The 21124-nt window shown below is 40.2% G+C and overlaps 1 long non-coding RNA gene across 6 annotated transcripts in view; it reads left to right on the top strand.

Moving 5' to 3' along the window:
- LOC146407046 (uncharacterized) overlaps nucleotides 1-21124 on the top strand; it is a 287817-nt gene that overhangs the window by 247461 nt on the left and 19232 nt on the right. For 3 of the 6 annotated variants that reach the window (XR_014822404.1, XR_014822411.1, XR_014822410.1), the window contains 5 exons: nucleotides 2587-2805; nucleotides 4630-4771; nucleotides 9889-9983; nucleotides 11713-12623; nucleotides 13521-13620. This is a non-coding gene — a long non-coding RNA (uncharacterized LOC146407046). Of the gene's footprint in view, nucleotides 1-2586; nucleotides 2806-4629; nucleotides 4772-6231; nucleotides 6327-9888; nucleotides 9984-11712; nucleotides 12624-13520; nucleotides 13621-21124 lie in introns of all 6 variants that reach the window. The other 3 variants (XR_014822400.1, XR_014822412.1, XR_014822413.1) reach the window with 2 other exon arrangements.

Raw genomic sequence — 21124 nt, 5'->3', positions numbered from 1 at the left:
ACTGAGAGGTTTTTTGAAGGATTCTAATTAATTGAGATTTTTATTAACAAAAGACCTTTCTGACATATTCCACAGTGTACCACCAATGGTGGTGCAAAGCTACATATCGTGTTATCTGTGCCCTTCCTGTTCCCAAAGTCAGATCTTACAAGTTGTAAGCGATCAGTTCCTGTGGCGATGCGCTGAAATCTGATTGTACCAGTTCTCAAGAGCTGTTGTTGAAGTTCCCGTCATGGTGCAGTGGAAACGAAATCAACTAGGAACCATGAGGTTGTGGGTTCAATCCCTGGCCTCGCTCAGTGGGTTAAGGATCTGGCATTGCCATGAGCTTTGGTGTAGGTTGCAGACGCGGCTCGTATCCCACGTTGGTGTGGCTGTGGTGTAGGCCAGCAGCGGTAGCAGCGGTAGCTCTGATTTGACTCCTAGCCTGGGAACCTCCATATGCTTTAGGTGCGGCCCTAAAAAGCAAAAAAAAAAAAAAAAGAGGTCTGTTGTTAAACTTTCAGGAATGTTGTGAGCTTCTTGTTAAACATAACTATTATTCAAATTAAGTTTAAGTTAATTTAATTTATAATTAAATGACTTACTAAAAACACAGGAAGTAAATATTTAAAACCCATCACTTTCTTATAAGTTTACTACATTTGCTCTTATCTTTGCTTTTTTATTTTTGTTGCACCCACAACATGTAAAAGTTCCTGGGCCAGGGGACAAACCCACACAGCAGCAGCTACCCGAGGCAATGTGATGACAATGACGGATCCTTAACCCACTGTACCACAAAAGAACTCCTGCTTTTGAGGTTTGCGATGTCTCCTATACCTGTGTGGTTGAAATAGTGTATAATGGTATTCTCCTGCTACTCTCTTTCACCTCTATGTATAGAGACATCATGTTGGCAGCTTGAAATCTCAAATGATGGGAGTATAGATACTATGGAAATAGACACTTGCTACAAATCAGCTCTTCCCCCCCAAACCCCCTTTCTGGAGAGCCAGTTGTTAAACATTTACCACAACATCACTGGGCATCTGTTTTACAAAGTAAAACTTTTTTAACTCTGCTCAAATTTCCAACAAACTTGGGGTTGGATAACAAATACTTTTTAAAAAGTTTGGAACCATCACTCTAACCCTGGGTCCCCTCTCTTTCAATCCATTACATTTGTTCTCTAGTAATACAGGCATTGAAGCCTTTATATATCACCTCCTTTACCTCCCAGTCCTCATATAACCTAAAAAAAATCTCAGGATGCATTACTTTTTGGAGGAGGTGGTTAAAGTTCTCTGAGGCTTGTACACATAAACCCATACATATGCACTGATACAAAATGCCCAAATGAAAATAGTGGTACATTCACCTTACGATAGAATTTAAGCTTCTGGAAACAGCTACAGCTTACGTTTAAATTCAGATGTTTTACTATCTCTTCCACTACATACATTCTTGAATGCAAATGAAGAAGTATACTAACTTTTTACTCCACATTTTTGATTCATGATGACCTCATTAACCACCAAGCAAATTAATCCTCATTATAACCTTTTGAAACATTACTGCATTAATAGGATGTAGAAGAGGCTTACTGATTGAATCTCTCATTAGTATATTTTGCCACTTAACAAATTTGCCAAAATGGGAGTTCCCATTGTGGCTCAGCAGGTTAAGAGCCCAACAAAATGTCTGTTAGGATGCGGGCTGGATCCCTGGCCTCACTCAGTGAGTTCAGGATCTGATATTGCTGAAGGATGTGACATTGGCTACAGATGCAGGTCAGACCTGGCATTGCTGTGGTTGTGGTGTAGGCCCACAGCTGCAGCTCCAATTTGACCCCTAGGCTGCAAACTTCCATATGTCACATGTGAAGTCATAAAAAGAAAAAAAAATTTCAAAAGTGGTTGCATGTTTCAAATTCTCATATAAAACAACTGGACAGAGTGACAGCAAAAGAAAAATATATGTGTATATGTAATCACAGTTGAAAAATATATGTATAGGCTGAGGAAGGGGAGAAATTGGTGAGTCTGGCAAACAAGCAAGGTGGGCCTATGGTAAGTCGATGTGTATGATGAGCTAAGGACCTTCCCAGGCAGAACTCATCTGAATGAAACAAAGAACCAGTTGGGAATAGAGCCAGGGAGGGGTGATTATGAATACATCAGAGCATCTGTCACTTGGATTAGCTTCTTGCCTAGTCTCCCACCCTCTATCTGAGTCCCAAGGCAAGCTGGAATAATATAAGGGAAAATGATAGGGCTACTCAGGAGATCCCTTCATTCTAAGATTTTAGAGCACATGTTATTGCTTTGGGAACCCTCGAGTGTAATGCAAGTCTAAGGAGAAGAAAAGCACCAGTGCCCACCCGCCCCCCATTTCACATTGGGCTTCTGCACAGCTGTGCCATCTCATGGGTACTTGGGCTGCTGTCTTTCTGATAAGGTGATAAGGATGGGAAGAGAGGTATCAATTCCTGGTAGAAGAGGTAGAGATCAGACATGATCCACACACCAAGTGCAGGACACAAAGAGCTGTGTGTGGAGAACAAAAACAAAGGTGATACATGGTAACCACTTGGTTTGTTTCTAGATTCATCAGAGGTACCACCCAAGATTCAGAGAAATTTGTGGGAAGGGGAAGAACTTGCAGAGGCCTGGAGTTTTGCTTTACTGGGTGGAGACAGGAGCATATAAAAAAAGAGTTGCATCTTTTCCTGACCTTTTGGAAGATTCCCGACGCAGATATAAATACACAGAGCCAGGAGCCCATTTCCATCAAGCTATTAGGCACTTGATGTTGTGGAGTTATGTATTGATGTTTGTGGGTTGTGCTGGTTATAGGGTTACTTCCCCAGAGAAAAGAAAAGCCATTGTGATAATTTCAATAGAGTTTCTCAAGGCACATCAAAATATTCCCCATCCTAGAGTGCCCACTTTCTCGATGGTAGTACCAGCAGCATGAAGAACTTTGTCACTGGGAAATTTGGGTATCACCAAGGGTACTTGAGGCAGGAGCCACCCCAGCTCCTTGGATGATAAGCTCTTTTAAGAGACATGGGGGAGTTCCACTGTGGCTCAGCAGTAACAAACCCAACTAGTATCCATGGGGATGCAGGTTCAATCCCTGGCCTCGCTCAGTGGGTTAAGGATCCAGCGTTACCATGAGCTGTGGTGTAGGTCACAGATGCAGCTCAGATCTGGGGTTGCTGTGGCTGTGGCTGGTGGCTGCAGATCCAATTCATTCCGTAGCCTGGGAACTTCCATATGCTGCAGATGTGGTCCTAAAAGGCAAAAAAAAAAAAAAAAAAAAAAAAAAAAAAAAAAAAAAAAGAGAGAGAGAGAGAGACATGGGGATGGTCTGTCTTCTCTCTGGGAATTAGTGAGACTGTTGGGAGGACAAAGACAATGAAAATGTGAGGCTGGCTCCCAGAGGGTGCAATTAGGAGGCAGGAGTGAAACACTCCTACCAACACCTGTCAGGGCAGCACAAACAGTGTCTTTGTACAAATAACCAAAAAAAGAAAAAGCAGCTTCTCTGAGTGGTCATGTTGTAAGAAGACACATCTTTCTCAGGCTCACAGCCCCTTACTGGAGGCAGTTTGTCAAGCAGGGAACAGGCCCCCCTCCGCCCCTGCATCTGTGTACTGCACAAAATGCCCGACTCTATAGAGCAGCCCACTGGGACATGACAGGCTATGAAGGGTAGTTCGTGGAGTGCATCCCTAGATAAGACCAGGAGTAAATCTGGAAGGATGTGCTTTTGGAGGTCTGAGCCAGAGGCTCTGCTTGAACTGAAACATCAAGAATGTGTGGCTGGAGCAATAGCCTGGGGAATTTTCCCTTCCATCTGACCAGACAGTATATGCATGGTATTGTTTTGCAGGCCCCAAACAGCTGCCAGTTGTAAAGGACACAAAAGGCCAAGAAAAGAACATGTTAGAACCAGAAAATGTCATACATGTGGCTGAAAAAAAATTATTACAGGTCTAGAAGAGATCCTGAAGTAGATGGAGGCCATCTCCTCCCAGGAAAGGCTAAAAAATCTGCTGGTGTCCTGGCCACCCTAAGCTTGCTCCAGGGACCTCCACAAGAGGCAAGCTCGTGCCTTGCTGGGCTCTACTGTCCCAGTGACCCTGGCACTTGAGCCCAGAAGAGATGGAGACTTTGGCAGAAATGACATATAGATATATTGAGAGCGGGGGAAGCAAACTGAGACAAAGTGTTGTCCACTCCTGGGCCTCAGCCACATTTGGCATATGGGGAAATTGTAAAGAAAGGGCTTATCAAACTCATCTTTGCATGACTCCATAGACAGAGATGAATCTGAATGCCAAGTGTGCTTTTGTTCAACAAGAATCATTCTGAGTACAGAGTGCATTGCATTGTCTTCTGGCTAGAACCCCATGTACATGTGGTTTGAGTCTGAAGTTGGGGCAGGGAGGCAAGTTGGTGGCATTGCCAGTCAGACTTGAAAGGACTGTCCCTGAACTGTTAAGACAGTGGTCACAAGTAGCCTTGTAGGCAAGCAATGTTGCAAAAAAGGGTATTTTCCCTAACTTTGAGGAAATCCTTTGCAGTTGGGACACCCTGAGGGTGGGGGTGTGGAGGTGCAGGTTGTTTGTATCTTTTGAAGGTGCCAGTGCTGTCTCAAGGCTGTGAAGGAGCCATTCCCAGAAGAGAGGACACCGGCCTGGGAACTCGGTGAGGCCAGTGGATGAGGCAGCATGCATAGAAGCAGCCGTGACTTAGGAGAAGACTGGTCATAGAGCCACATGGTAAGGGATGGTCTTATATGTGAGCCTGGGTGACCTTGGACTTCTAGAGATGACTGGGTGGGAAGATGGGGACTTTGTCAAGGCCTGGGATCCAGCATTCACAAGCCACGGCAAGAGCCGGTAAAACGCAAGCAATTATAGATTCTGACTTCTAAGAAGACACATTTATTCTCTGACAGTTGGGAGAACAGATAAACACTATTATACCCATCATCAGAAATGTTTTCCAATACCTTAAAAGCGCTTACCTTTTTAAGCTCAAAATCTAAAACCTAAAAGTAAGCAGACAGTTTAAATAAAGGTGCATCGTTCCCATTAAGAATAGGCCGCACTCCTCAAGGGCCTTATTTGTGCTCTGAACATGCCATGCTTGTTCTTACCTGAGGTTTTTTGTCTTCACTCCTTCCTCTCTCTGGAATATTCTCCCTCAAAGACTTATACAGTTGACTCCTTCTTGTCATTCAGATCTCAGCTTAAATTCCTCTTTCTCAGAGAGGCTTTCTCCGATGATACAATTTTTTAGCCCATTTCTCCACCCACAGTTACTCTCTCACATTATGTAGTTTTATGTTTTTAATGACACTTATCATTAGCTAAAACTATCTTGTTTTATTTTTTAAGTTACTTATCTATTGCCTATCACCAACAAAGTGTAAATACCCCCAAATCCAAGGCATTAGTCTATCTTATTCCCAGCTGCTTTCCCTAGCATATAGCAAGTCCTCCTTAAGAATTTGTTGAATCAATTAGTTTTGAATATTCATTGATAATTTATCTGCAATGGGGAGAATTACTCACTGTAGGTCAACATAAAAAACAGCATTTCAGAAGTTCTCCTGTGGTGCACCAGGTTAAAGATCAAGTGTTGTCACTGCAGTGGCTTGGGTCACTGCTGTGGCTTGGGTTTGATCCCTGGCCCGGAATCTTCCACATGCTGCAGTTGCAGCCAAAAAACAAACAAACAAAAAACGGTATCTCTAGAATCTTTATCTTACTCATTTTCCAGGTAAATGAGAACCAGGTAAACTTCTGCTTCAAACTTAGAATATAATATTGATTTGCTTATATGTGTTGACAGACAATTTTCAAATTCAGGTCTGTAACATCTTTGTACACTAACACTTTCCACATAACAATACTTTAACATTTGTTTTGCTAGAGCATCAGATGACTCTACTGTTCTGAATTTGCCTCTTCTAACTCAGTGCTATTCAAGCAACATATCACTAATGAGAATTTGAGATCTATCAGCAATGCACAGAATAACCTTTTACTCCATTAGCAACCCTAAAACCATCTGTCTCTTTTGAGGAAACTCTGATCATCAAAATTGTGCCTCTTGTAAAAATATGTATAACTTAGAGACTGAGTTTCAGATGGAATTCAAGTTCATCTCCTGTGTTTTAGCAACTTTGCATACCTACGGGGAATAATATCTAATATTTTCCGAGTCCTTTTAGGTGGCTAGTTTGACACCAAATGAGCTTCTGAGACACGCTGCTGAATCATCTTCATTGGAAAGTTTTAAGAATAGAATAGTAACTGCCTACATTAGGTAAGCTGTCACAGAACTGAGCGGCTGGGGATAAAAACAAATGCACCCCCTGAGATTTGTTCTAGCGAGGTGATTTTTCTACCTTTGGATAATAATTAGTCCTCCAAAACTGTCAAATTTTCCTCTTAACAAGCAAAATAATCTTGAGGGGGGAAAAAACCATATTAATCAATATTGGGTTTTGTCCATATATATGTATATATTTTTTCCATTAAATATATGGAGGAGTGACGAATTCTGAAGGAAGGTTTAAGACCAAAAGAGACCACTGACTTTTGGGGATATTTTCTGATGTTTTTGGCACTTTTTAAGTTTTTGCCATTTTTCCTTTTTTATGTAAATCTTCCCTGAATAACTAGCATGGGATATTTCTGAAATTCATTTACTGCCATTTTGTTGTATTGTCCAACAGATTGTTTCTAGTACCTTCTGATGTGTGGCAGCTGTGTTTTAACAATTCCAAGTGTACCATATGAAAGTAATCAAAGACATTAACACACTAGTGTCTGTAGCTCTGAAGGTATTTCCTGAACGCAGTAGTGCTGGGCCATGCAAAGTTGTACATAAATTACTTTTTTTTTTTTAGCATGCTGAAGTGTTCTTTAAATATACGTAGAATCATCACATGTCTGTACTTATATCCCTGTTTTTGTGGCATAGCTAGTTACAAAGGGAAAGCTGCATTCTAGTGCCATGTTTATAGAGCATAGAATGTATAACGCATTAATTGGTGCAAAGTGATCTCTCAGATTCCCAAAGGAGGAAATAGTTAAAGTTTAGTGTTTTCTCTGATAGAGTATGCCCTGGGTAGGGTAGTAATGGCGTACATAGCATCCTAATGTAAGTAGTTATTGGGAAATGTTTCACACAGTATTTTATTATAGTAAGATTGCACTGTACTTAAAGGAAATATTCCTGGATCCCCTCCAAAGCTGAAAGAGTAGAGTTGGGTTACAGAATCTACTCATTCAGCAATTGTGTATTATAATAAATTAGGGATTTGAAAAGAGGGTTGCTTTGCTTATCATAAAAGGTGAGGAGAGGTAGAATAACCTGAAGAAAGTATACTTGCAAAGGATTGTTTGTCAAGAAAACAATATGTTGCGTAATCTTGAAAAAGATATAATAGTCATGTTGTACTGCCTCCCTGATGGCTGTTTCATATATATTACATAAGCAAGGGATCCCAGGATGAGGCTTAAAACTTAGGGTTCCAAATGTGGCCGATGCTGTCATAGTCGTATTTTAAGTCTAACTTTTCACATATCCAGTGTCACCACCCTTTTGCAAACTTTATCAAAAAATGTAAACTCTTTTGGAGTTCCCCAGCAGCTCAGCAGATTAAGGATCTGGTGTTGTCACTGCTGTGGCTCTGGTTTCTGCGGTGGTGTGGGTTGGATCCCTGACCCAGGAACTTCATGCCGGTGGTGGGGGGGGTGGCCAAAAAAAGAGGAAGCTCTTTCATTATTTGACTATGTATTCCAGCTTTTAAACATATATAAATATTACAGATATGAGTGCAGATAAAGATGTAGAGAGAACACCTCACCTTTCATTTCAGTGCACCAAGTTCATTGTCCTGGCTAGATGAAGTAATCCTTTGAAACACACTTTAAATAAGGGGTTCTAGGACTCTGTGGCCAAGAGCCTGCATTTACTTGACATTCCATTTTTCCCCAATGACCACTAGTAACAGAGTTTCAGTGTGTCTGGACCATGTAGAACTTTCACTCTTAATTAAACAGTGACACCAAAAGCTTTAAATGGTTCCCCAAACACTATTATAAGGTACAGGGTAAATGTTAGAGCTGGGCCCCATCTTAAGGGAATAACTAAAATTTGGAAGTCATGTTTTCCGCACTGCTTCATCCACTGCCTTCCTTTGGCCTCCCTGAGGACTTTCCAGGCACTGGGCCACATCTAACCTTAACTCCTTACTGAAAGAATCTCTTTGGAACATCAAACACCAGAAGAGTACATTTTTCCAATCAGAAAAAGAAAATGGTTTAAGCTTTCAATGCTGTCTCTCCTATTCCTGGCTTTCTTCCAGATCCAGTTGTCTTCTTTACCCAGATAAATATGAAGAAACCATGAAGGAAAGTGTCCCCTCCCCCACAGCACCCTGAAAAACTTACATGTTTTCAGTCATCCATGGAGTCTGCATTTAGTGAGCGCTTATCCCTGGCAAATGGCAATACTCAAGATTTCTTTTTCAGCTAGGCAGAATCCCTATCCTTATAGTTGTGCATGAATGTGGTCTAATAGAGAGATGGAGGTGAATCTCTTGATAGACTGACAAATAGATGTGCTCTGAAAGAGAAGAGTAAAGGATTGACCTAGAGTACAGAACCCTTACCACTTACCTCTCTCATTTCTGAGCCTTAACTTTGCCTCTTCTTCTCAAACAAAGAAAATTAGAAACAGTTCCTGAAAAGTTGCCATTTGGATCAGCTACTTTCACTTATTTCACAAATTCTTTGGAGGATACTTAGAATGTGCTATGCAGGAGAGATGCACAAAATGAAGGAATTGTGCACTCTTTCCTCCACGAGCCCCCTAGACAGTGGGAGAGCTGGATGTGTGAAGGAAGGGACTATGGCTGGCAGAGAGGCTCAACAAAATCCCTGAGGAGGGCCACATGCAAGGTGGGAACTTGGTAGCATGCTTGGAAATGATGAGGTTGATCGATTTGGCTGAAGATTAATATGCAATGGAAGAATAATGGGAGGAGAGATAGAGGGACTAAGTAAGACTAGGAATAATGTCCACAAGAGAGCTTTGATCCAGATGATGGGAAACCAAATGCCAGGCTAAAGTTTAACATTGCATCCTAAGCAATAGAGGGCCTCAGTAGACTTTGGGGAAATAGTGACCAATGTTATCAAATATCTCTCTTTCCTATTTGCTGCTAAGGAGGTCTTCAATTTAAAAACTGAAGTCCAGAAACTGTAGTTCCCATTTTAGCTTAGCTGGTTAAGAACATAATGTAGTCTCTGTCAGGATAGGGGTTCAATCTCTGGCCTTGCTTAGTGGATTAAGTATCCAACATAGCCATAAGCTATAGTGTAGGTCACAGATGTGGCTCTGATCTGGTATTTCTCTGGCTGTGGTATAGGCCGACAGGGGCAGCTCCCATTCAACCCCTTGTCCGGGATCTTCTATATGCTGCAGGTGCCACCATTAAAAGAAAATAATAATAATAATAAAAACTCAGAAATTATTCAGGACAGCTTTAATAGCATCAATAGCATCACCCAAATTTTGTGAGAAAATGGTGATTTTAAAGCTAACAAAATTACCACAGAAGAAAAGATATATCTATATGTGTATACCGAATCAGTTTTCTGTACACCTGAAACAACATAATGTTGTAAATTAACTATACTTAAATTCTTAAAATGATTTTTAAAAATGATGACAGGGAAGGCAGAAATTACATTGAAAACCTGTATTTTCTACTTCCAGATGCTGTGTGTTATAGTCAAGGTAGGTCTTAGCACAATCATAGGGTAGCTTTGTCTTAGTGTGTCCCGTACCTAACTCACTTCCATCCCTCCTCCAGCTCCTGCAGCTCCAGGTATTCATCATCCATCCCAAGTGCACCAAGAAGAAGGAAACTAGTTCTCCACCCTCATCTAACCTAATGCTTTAATGGAGGTAAGGGGCAAGGTACTAGATAAAATTAATGTTAGAATAAGTGGAAGACTCTTTTTGGGTGTGATTTATGAGGGACAGGTTTAAATTTTCTTGCCCTTTCCTCTCCCACCAGCGCAAACTCCATCTAATTGTTTATCCCTGAAATTCCTCAGGACCAGAACTGCTCTTGCCATAGTTGGCCTTAAAATCATGAACAGCCACTGTAGAGAAAAAAACCTTGAACAAATATGTATATATTAATGTAAGTAACTACTAGTGTAGAATAGTGTTTCTGTCAGGTTCTGATCGGGAAATAGATGGCATGCTCCTATTAGGATCATCCCACAATAATTTAACAAAGAGACTATTTACAGAGTTGTGGAGAAGTCACAAGGCTGAGCTCAGCACCCTGGGATAATGAAAGCACAGCCATTTCTAGTCTGAAGCCCAAGAAAGGAGGTTAGGGAGCCGTTACTGGTGACCAGAGTGAGAGTCGTACAAAGAAGGCTGTCATTAGAGGAGCTCAGACCTTTAGGCAAGGGACATCATGGTCCAAGGTGACTCTGCATGGAGAAAGCCAGGGGAATAAATACCCTGATTTCACTTTTATCCCTCCATGCAGCCTGTCTCCAGGGCTTCTCATTGGCTGAGCTCCACCAGAGCTGGAGGGCAAGGGCATCCATTGATAAAGTTCTTATATGTCAGCTTTCCTGTTGTAGAGTTAGGTAGACCTGAATGCAGAGTACATTTGGGTGGGTAAATGGCTTACTGAGCACTGAGATGGAGAGAGAAAGAGAAAGTAAAAGCAACAAGCTTTAGATGGGGGTGGGAGATGAAGAGGGAAAGACTGAAACTTACTTTTCAGAGAATTGACCTTGCTCTTGAGTGCACACACACACACACACACACACACACACACACACCCTTTTCAAAACTCAGTAAACAGTGTAGTGACTTCCTTGTTTCTTCTATAAGACATTTTCAGTCACCCCTCATGCCACAAGATAGGCACTTTCCTTTCTGTGGGGAAAATGAGCTCATTCAAATCCATACCCTAATGAGACTGTACAGTATGAACACAATTCACTGTGAGTTGCATATACAGTCTTACTTTTATTAGCCTTTTGGGAGTGTCCTTGAAGAATGGCAGGTAGAACAAAATATTTCTTCCTGCTTCCTGTAAGACTGCCTTTCAGGACATACAAATCCAGCCTCAGATGCAAACCCTCAAGTTCCTGGAGTTTCTCTAATACTCTTCTTCTCTCCTTTACCCCTTAATCTTTCTCTAAGCAAGGGCCTACTCCTCTAAGTCAAAGTTTTAGAGAGCCTCATTCTTGGTTCTGTCCTGGAAAGGTATTTGGAAATTTCTGTTCTATACCTCCTCATCTTTCCCCAGAATAAGCTAAGGTTCTTGTGCCTGAAGTCTCTGCAAGAGGAAACTTTCTCTAGTAATTGATGAACATAACCTTGAGACATTATTATCCTAAAATAACTTCTTCCCTCTTGCACACATCTCACTCCTCACTGTACCGTCATCACGTCTTCCCCAAAAGGAGTAAAAGAGGCAAAAAGAATCCCAAACCTTGTTTTGTCACACTAACTTTAGGGAATTCTTTTGTCTGATTCTGATTGTAGTTAGGTAGTTAGACATTGGATTCCTCAGTTGATTCGATTAGTTTCATAAAATTTTCATTCTTCTTGTGTATACCTAAATTACTCTTTTATTCTTAATTTTTTTTATTATCTATAGCTGCATAGAACTGTGCAAAAATGCAGTGCCTTGAAACAATGCGTAAACATCTGCAATTTTATAGATTGTCTGGGTGCTTCCTGCTCAAGATGTCTCATGCGGTCTCTAAAGTCTTCAATGGGCTGGCCACCCAAGATGGCACCCTCACAAGGCTGGACATTATTGCTGGCTGTTGGGTGAGAGATGAGCTGGAGCTGTTGCCTGGAATACCTGTCCATATCCTCTCTGTGTGGCTTTCATTTCTCACCACATGCCAGGTTGGTTCTGAGCAGTGTCCCAGGGTGAACCTACCTACAGACCCAAGCAGAGGCTGCCAACTTCTTATACCCTAGTGTCAGAAGTTCCAGCACGGCGCTTCCATTTCAAAACTGTCCCCAAGATCGCCCATATTCAAGGGGAAAGGAATTAGACTGTGCCACCTGATTGAGGCAAGGATCATCATGCATCTACAAAGAGGGAAGGAACTGATGACGGCAACACTTGAAAACTAGTGAAAAAAAGTCATCTCTTCTTCTGTGTTTTCCTAATGAAGTCATTATTATTCATTTGTTCTATCATCATTCAACAGTCTGCTCAAGATAGTGGAAAGAGCAGTGAAATCCGAGTGAGAAGGCCAGGCCAAGCATCCCAACCAGGTGCCAATACCAAGCCAAAGCAGCAGTTGAGCTCTCAGGTACCTCTGCATCCACATCTAGCTCTTGGACTCTAGGGAATTTCCAGGCCTTCTAATCCTACTCCACATGAGTGCAGAGTTAAGAAGAACTAATCTGCAGTTGTTTCAATTTAGATTCTCCTACCCATTAATAGATTAGGGGAAGGAAACTGAGCCAGCAAGATTACCTCAAGAATTCAGGAGTGAATGGAATAGGGCCAAACAAAAATAGCCCCTCTTCAACCACGGGAGCTGAAGGGTAAGTGGGTCTCTCCTCTTTCAATGGCAGTGAGTTCTTCCTCCTCTCCAAAAGGCAGATCAATCTGTACTAATCCCAACTCTTTCACATACTACCTGTATGATCTTGGGTTAGTCACATTCCAATTTTCTTATCTTAAAATGAGGAGATTAGATATTTCAGAGGTGCTAGAAAATCAAGGTTAGTAAGAATGAAAATGCTGTGAACAGTGAAGGCTTAGGTACAGGTAAAATATTTCTAAGAGCATTGCCTAAATCAAGGCAAATTTCTTCTGTAAATGGCCAGATCATGGATATTTTCAGCTCAATAGACCACACAGTTTCTGTCACAGCTATTCAACTCCACTCTTGTAATGAGTATGAAGCCAGCCTTAGACCAAAAAAAAAAATGGTAACAAATGAGTGAGGTCCAATTTGGCCCTCAGGCCATAGTTTGCCAACCTCTGGTCTAATTGACAGTTTTACCTGGGAAAAGAATGAGGAGAAAAGTCAGGCTAAGTAAACCCTTAATAATAGGTTTTATTTATGCTTTAAACTATGGATCAGACACTGGACAAGTGAATTACAAAGGTAGAGTTATGGGAAAATACTGTTCAAGACCAGCCATGGATAACAAATTTCCTCCAAGAAAGAGAAGATTAAGAGAAAAATGACCTGACAAGTGCTGGGGAGTAGAAAGTGAGAACATGGGATGCTGGCAAGAGGAGGGCTGGTGTCTCTGAGAAAGGAGGAGTAATATTCCATTGATTCCACACAGGAGTTCACGTGATGGTGGGAGTCTAGGTGATTCTCAGTGTAGCCCAACCCCGTGAATCCCCACAGCCTCAGGGGAGTTATTTAAGTCACAAAGTGTGTAGAGTGAATGACTGGGGGCTTGTTTTTCTTTTTGTTGTTTTAGAAACCAGTGGAGAGATCGGAGCTTCATCCCTGAGTCATTTGTAGCAGACCCTCAGTATCATAGGGTCTCGGAGGGTAGAAGCAAAGAAAATTGTGAAAGGGTAAGTCCTGGAAATACCTAGAAGTCACGGGGAGGCCTCTGGACTGTCACAAACCATGGAAATTGGGTGCAGAAGCCTTTAACCTTATGTCTGGAGGGTGAGGGCCTCAGCTAGAGTCTCCGGCAGAGGCATCAAGTACCTCACAATGTAAGTAACAATGATGACAGCAGTCTTATAAGATATGCCAAATACTTTCTATCAAAATCATAATTAAAGTTTTTTAAAGGTCACTAACCACCCCATCCTGTTGATTATGGAAAAAAAAAAATTAAGAGGAGATTTAAGTTACTGACAGTTTTACATGGCTTTTCATAAGGTTTGTCCAAATTTTACCTTTCTGGGATAAAACTGTTTTCTTAGGTGATTAATTCTTTTTGTGAAGAGGTTTCTCATAATCATGTTATCTTCAATCAGATGTCCAAACTGCCCTGTGCCAATTTGGTTTTAAAAAATTTGGAAGGTAGCAGTTAGCACCAGGCCCTTGAAGAGAGAACATTCATAGTATTAAAAGGCTCTGGATAATCCTCCATAGACTAGTGACACATAAAGGTGTGTGTTCATGTCTCCGAGAGGGGCTAAAAATGTCACGGCCAGCTCTCTGCTCACATATTCTGGCATGTACGTGACACATGATAGTTAATTTTGGGCTGTAAGATTGGAGTGCGCAGAGTTTCCGTTGTGGCTCAGCAGGTTAAGAACACAACATTATCTCCATGAGGATGCATGTTCAATCCTTGGCCTCACTCAGTAGGTTAAGCATTGCCACAAGCTGCAGCATAGGTCATGGATGCAGCTCAGATCAGCATTGCTGTGGCTGTGGCATAGACCTGTAGCTATAGCTCTTATTTGACCCCTAGCCTGGGAATTTCCATATGCAGCAGTAAAAAGAAAGGAAAAAAAAAAAGATTGGAGTGAGCCATTGTTAATGGTGACTGAAGAAAATATTTCAGAATCTTTTATTGTATAAGAAAGGCACTGGGATAGAGAAGACTTTTTAACTAGGAAATGGATAATCTGAATTTGTATGTGACTCCTGCTGCTCCTTACCTCTGTATCCAAAGTTCCTGCCAGATTTTGGAGAGCCTCAGTTTCATCCTCTTCAGCATGGTAACCATACCTATCCTTCATACATTAACTGCTTGTTGTGAGAATTAAGTGAGGAAAGGTAGGACAAAAAAAGCGTTGCAATTTGCTATAGAACTACAAGTTCTTTTAAATTGATGTTTGGGATGATATTGCAACTAATTGTTAGGTGTTTTAAATATAGTTTCAGGTTTCACTAAGTAGGATTCAAGCATGAAGCTACTTAGAATGAGTGTATTTCAGTATAATCGCTAGTATATTTTAAGCATAGTACTGTCTTTGCTTCCAGTTCTTTCTCCCAATATTAGCAAAGTCTGTACACTGATAATGAACAGAGTGAAGGCAAATGCCAAGTTGTGCATTGTGTGATCAACACTGTTCATTGCCTCCACAAGAGTCATCCATCCTTTCTCCATCCCCTGTGAGCACACCCCAAGTTTTACTCATATGTCTGTATATAGCTACATGTATTTTGTTCCCATTTCAGGGATAAATATTAAATTTTCAGAGTCAATCACAGTAACCCCATTCTTTTGGTTCATGACTAATTAAGGGGTGGACATGTAGCTCAGTTAGTTTTGTCGAATGCATGATAATGAGCACTTATTGAACATTTACTCTACGCCAGGTACTTTTCCAAGTACTTTATATGTATTAATGCTAATTCCATCAACAACCCTGTGAGGTCGGTTGTATGAGCATCTAACTTTTGCAGCTCAGAAAATTGAGAGCAAGAGAGAGTAAAAATACTTGCCTAAGGAAGTATGTAATTAGAACTAGAATGCAAATCCAGGCCAGGTAGCTCATTTTCCACACTCATTGCCACTACGTGATACTGAGGTTGAAGCCTCGTGAAGGCTTTTGGAAAAGGTCCCCTCAATAATAACAACAACAAAATGTTAAACAAGGTATGTCCTGTTTCCTTCTGCTTGATATCTGATTAGAAGTAATGTCCAGGAGTTCCCATCAAGGCACAGCGGAGGAGAATCTGACTGGGAACCAGGGGAGGTTCAATCCCTGGCTTCCCTCAGTGGGTGCTGTGAGCTGTGGTGAAGGTCACAGATACAGCTCAGATCTGGGGTTGCTATGGCTCTGGCCTAGGCCAGTGGCTGTAGCTCCAATTAGACCCCAGCCCTAAAAAGACAAAAGGACAAAAAAATAAAAAAACAAAAAAGAAGTGATGTCCAGAACAATGGCAGCCAACTTGTGACAATGCTAAGCTAAAACATTAAGAAGAGCAAAGTAAAAAGATGGGAAACTCCTGGGTCTTTGACATGGTATTGAAACACTGACTTTACACATTCTGAAACTTGCCTACTTGAGCACTTCTTATTATAAAAATAATATATTTTCAATTTTGTTGAAACAATTTTTAATCACAGCTAAACACAGCCCAGCTGAATTAACATAGGAATGCTATTAGGTATGGTATGTCCAGGCAAAATGATTGTCTTCCCACTGAAGTAGCAATTTTCTATCCCTAGAAGTATGTTAAGGATGAAAGAATATGTTGGATAAATTAACCTAAGATGTCTTCCAATTCTAGGTTGCTTATTTCAGTGAAATTGTGGTTTTCCATATCAAGTAGTATCATTAAGATGTAAAGTGTTAAAAATACAATTGAACAACCTTCTGGATAAAATGTAAATATTTAGAAGATAAAAGAATAAAGGATAAATTAGCAGAAATATAGGCAGATCCTCTGGTTTAGTCAAGGAACTAAAAACAAAAATAACTTGGAGATTTAGTATAAGGCAAACATAATTTGAGGAACTGCTTCCTTGGTTCTGCCCTTAAAAATCAAGTGAACAAAATTCCTAGCTGTACATCAGCTCCCTACACACTTCTCTTTTCCCTTTGCTATTGGCTTCTAGAAGAACACAAGGCCTCTTTCTTAATTTCTCTCAAAATCCTTGTTACTTGACTTCTACTCCCCAGCTGAACTGGGACTCCTCAAGCAATGGTCACTAATAATTTCTTACCTTACAAATCCTAAGTGTGTTTTTAGCCCTTGACTCATCCAATTGCTTTGTGGCATTTGGCCTCCACTTTCACTTCTTGCTCCACCTTCCATCATCTCTCTCTGAATAACTTCACTGTCTCCCATTCACACATGCCCAGTTCTCTTTCACCACACCAGAGCTCTCTCCTGACCTGCAGATTTCCTATTTACAACTGTCTCCTGGACAGCTTCTGTATTCCCCCAGAAAACAGAAGTCATCTTGGTTCCTCTCTCTCAGACTGCCTCCCCATTTCTTACATTTCTTGTCAATTTCAACACCAAAATGTGTTCTGCATTTGTCCCTGATCTATGTCCATTGCCCAACTGCAGATCTTCTTCTCCCATCCATGTTTCCAAATGGCCTACCCTCAAATTCCATACTGACCACCAGCATAATATTTCTGAAGCACAAGTCTGATGATGTGTTTTTCACTTTGGATGCTTCCTCACTGGTTTGGATGGTTATGGCCTTCAGAATAACACCCATTTCTTAAGGTGTTATTGGCCTCATCCTACCTGCCAACCTCAGCTTCAGGTCTTCCCTCTGTGTACCCTATGGTCTCCTTATGTGCAGCTGCCTGCTTTTCCATCTCTGTGCTATGCGTTCATGCTATTTCTTTGAGTGAATTGTTCCTATCTACTATCCTTGGCTTGGAAAAGTCATTGTATCTCAAGGTATAGCTCAGATTGTGCTTGTTGCCTTTATCTTACCCACCACTAGGCAGATTTTTAGTTTCCTATCTGTTTCTAAAACATACCACCACCCAAGCATGTGTGAGAAAACAGGATTTACCTGGGTAAAGCAGTGTATCATCACCCCAAGCTCCGTAGAAGTGCCCAAGGCTCTAGAACCTAATGCAGCTGAGTTGATGTGTCTTTTTCTGGACAACTTTACATTTGAGACCAGAGAGAACTGGCACTGAATCTCTTTGCCATTAATTCAGGGGGAAATAATTTTTCTGCAAAGGAACAAAATCATTCCAGCCTCATACTATTGTAGAGGGCAGAATCAAGGAAGCAACTGTTAAAATATTTTTATAAGAAACATTTGTGACCCAATAATTATGTGGGTCACAATTTTATGTGTATAAGATGAGGGCTAAAGTTTAAAATGCCACTCATATGTTTGTCTTAAAAAATTCAGGAGAAGAAGCAAGCCTAGATTAATACAAGACTCGAAAATTTAAGTCACTGAAAACCAGTGGTTATCCAGAATTATTGTATTTTTATCAAAAGTAAACACAAATATCAAGTTCACTTGATAGAGAAGATAAGTTAAAATTATTAATTAATAACACTGACCTGGATATAAAATCACAGGAGACAAAACAAAACAGAAGACAAAGGTATTCACACTAACATTGAGTATTTTGTGAAGCTCTAGCCAATGCAGTAAGGTAAGAAAAATAAATGAAGTACAACTGAGAAAATTATTATGGCAATCTTGAGATTTTATTGCTTGTATGAAAACTCAAAAGAATTATTTGAAACTAATAAAATTTAGTAAGCTTATTATATGTGAAATAAATGCACATGTTAAATATACAAACTCCAGGACCTTTTCCTATGTATCAGCAGTTACTGATTACAAAATATAATAGGGGAGTTCCCATCGTAGCTCAGGGGAAGTCTGGCTAGCATCCACTATCCCTGGCCTCCCTCAGTGGGTTAAGGATTCAGCGTTGCCATGAGCTCTACTTTGGGTCGCAGATGTGGCTCTGATCCCCCATTGCTGTGGATGTAGCATAGGCTGGCAGCTACAGCTCCGATTTGACCCCTAGCCTGGGAACCTCCATATGCTGCAAATGTAGCCCTAAAATAAAAGACTATATATATATATTATATATATAATAGGGAAATAAACTGTGGTAATTATAATGCTTGGAGAGACAAATTGAAGAAAAGATAGTTTCTTACTAGAGGGTATTTTTCCCAAAAGTAGAGGTAACACTAGGCATGCAAAAGTAACAGTCACCAAAAAATTATTAAGGATAGTAACTAAAAAGTACATATAATAACTAAATAAAAAATATGCCCAAAAAGAAACTTTTTCCAGAAGACTAAACTTTCACCAAAGAATATAAAGACTGTAATAAATACAGAAACGTAGCAACAGGAATATTTAACATTAGAGAACTATCAATACCTCCTCAAATAATCCTTAAATTTAATGAAATCTGATCATTCTCAGTATATTTTTTCTTGAAACTTAATGATGATCTAAGGCTCACATAAAATCAAAACAATAAACAAAAAAATTGTGGGAGGTCAGAATGAAGGGTGGCTTTGCATTAAGATATCAAAATGTGTTACAAATCTATAAAAAATCAAAATAATGTGACACCAGTGTTATCTCCTAACTCTGATTTTTTTTCCTTCTCCTTCTCTGCCTATGATAATTCTGGCCTGCTCAAAAGTATACGTTTCTATGAAATTTTATTGAACCACCCAATCTGGAAGTTACTTCCCACAATATGTCTGCCCTTCTTTTTGGTCATTGATCCCATATTCTTGGCTATAAAGCACAATTTAGACATGCCTTTTCTCTTGCAGAGTTTAAGTTCCTATGTTTTTATCATCTTTGTCCTAATAAGCTTATAAGATACAAATAACTCTTTTCAAATAATCAATGGCAAAGCACAGTGTAAGATTTAATAACATAATTATGCCAAAGCTTCAAAGTTAGATCTGAGGATCACCAGTACCAGTAGCACCTAGGAGTATAAAAATGCAGGATTGCAGGCCCCATTTCAACTGTATGGAATCAGAAGCTGCATTTTAAGTTAATTCTAAAGTGATTTATGTGCACATTAAATTTTGAGAAGCACGGTCTTAAAGAATTTCATGGAATAAAAATATTTCATCACTCTCCTGAAGCAATCAAACATAGTGGGATATCTTTCTGTTCTACAAGTGAATAGAATTATTCGAATCTTACATTTCCTTGATAGGCAAAAATTTAGTGACACCAAAAAGAGCATGAAAGAAATGTGGGTTCAGGGAACAGGATAAAACAGGATAAAACTAATGATGATAAAGATAGACCAATGGGCCTTGTGCAGATAGTAGCTCATAATTTGATACCTGGTTACTTCTCCTTTAGGGCTTTCTCATTCTCTTTCTAACTCTGAGCTCCCTACTAAGGTATTTCTTTTTTTTTTTTCTTTTTTTTATTACTCAATGAATTTATTACATTTATATTTCTTCATTATCACCTACCTAATCTACATTTTAGCCTAGGCTCTCTTGATCTCACCTCCTACTACTTATCTTCTTGACAAAATCAGTTCTCTCTCTGAGGTCCTCCTCTTCCTATCAGCCTAAGCCACAGCCTCAAGATCCTCTACTAGAAGGTAACCAGATAGCTATGCTCTGCAGCCACCAGGTGTGGCTTTCTGGTTCACTTGGTCTATCTCCCGAGAACAGAATGGGACCAAGAGTACAGTAGGCTTTGAACAAGTTGGTGGACAACAAGTGAATCTAAGCAAAATAAATTGGATAACTTTTGTTATTCCAGGTCTTTCCACCTGGAATAATATCTAGATTGATTTATAGTCAGCCACCACATCTCCTTAGAACAGTGCTTATTTTTCCTTGTAAATTTATTTTCATCTGTTCAGATTGTATCACTACCATCTTCACCCCCTCCTGCCTGGACTATCATGTGAAATCTGACACATTCTCTCTACCTCCTTTCTCTGGTTCCCAAATTTATCTCCAAGTAACTTTTTTTACAGTCACTCTCACCCAAAGTATTAAATCCAAACCCTTTACCCTGGCATTGGATTTTTTTAGGAGTCTGAACCCAAGCTTCTTCTGGTCTTATTTCATGACTTCCCAAAAGAAATCTTCCTTTTTAGCCAAGATGATTTACTCATGCTTCTTTACTACCATTCCCTGCCAGGATCTATTTTCCCAAAATAAAGTGTCTTTCTCTAGTATATATGCTTATTGAAGTCTACGCATCCCTCAAGACATGGCTCATCCCACTGTCTCAATGAAACATGGTACCTGACCATTCTAATCTGACAGGATTTATCATTGATTCATTCTGAGCATATTAGTGACTTCTCCTCTGAACTCTTATGACAGGTGTTATCTATAATGAGCATCGCTTATTATGTATGTTCCTTTGAACATATATTCTTCTGCATGTATGTTGTACATATGGGTAAATAAAGAGATCAAGCTAGGATGACCTGAAATTTAAGTCTGCCTTTACCACAGGGTAACATTAGGGAATGCCCCCTCTCTGGGTTCCAGTACTCCTTCCTGTAAGAGTACCTATTTTACAGGATTGGGATGTTAAAATAAATCACATATTTTAAAAACCCCTTGGCAACGTTACACAACAATATTTGTGTCTCTTACCCAGAACCCTTTCCTTAGAGTTGGTGCTAACTTATATTCTTATGTATT

Source organism: Sus scrofa, chromosome 1 (genome assembly GCF_054392235.1).
Source record: "Sus scrofa isolate SSC_HxYL_T2T_F1_AM1 chromosome 1, Sscrofa_HxYL_maternal_Yorkshire_Landrace_v2.0, whole genome shotgun sequence".
NCBI classification, from domain to species: Eukaryota; Metazoa; Chordata; class Mammalia; order Artiodactyla; family Suidae; genus Sus; species Sus scrofa.
Note: the sequence above shows the minus strand (reverse complement) of the source record. Positions and strands in the feature narration are given on the sequence as shown.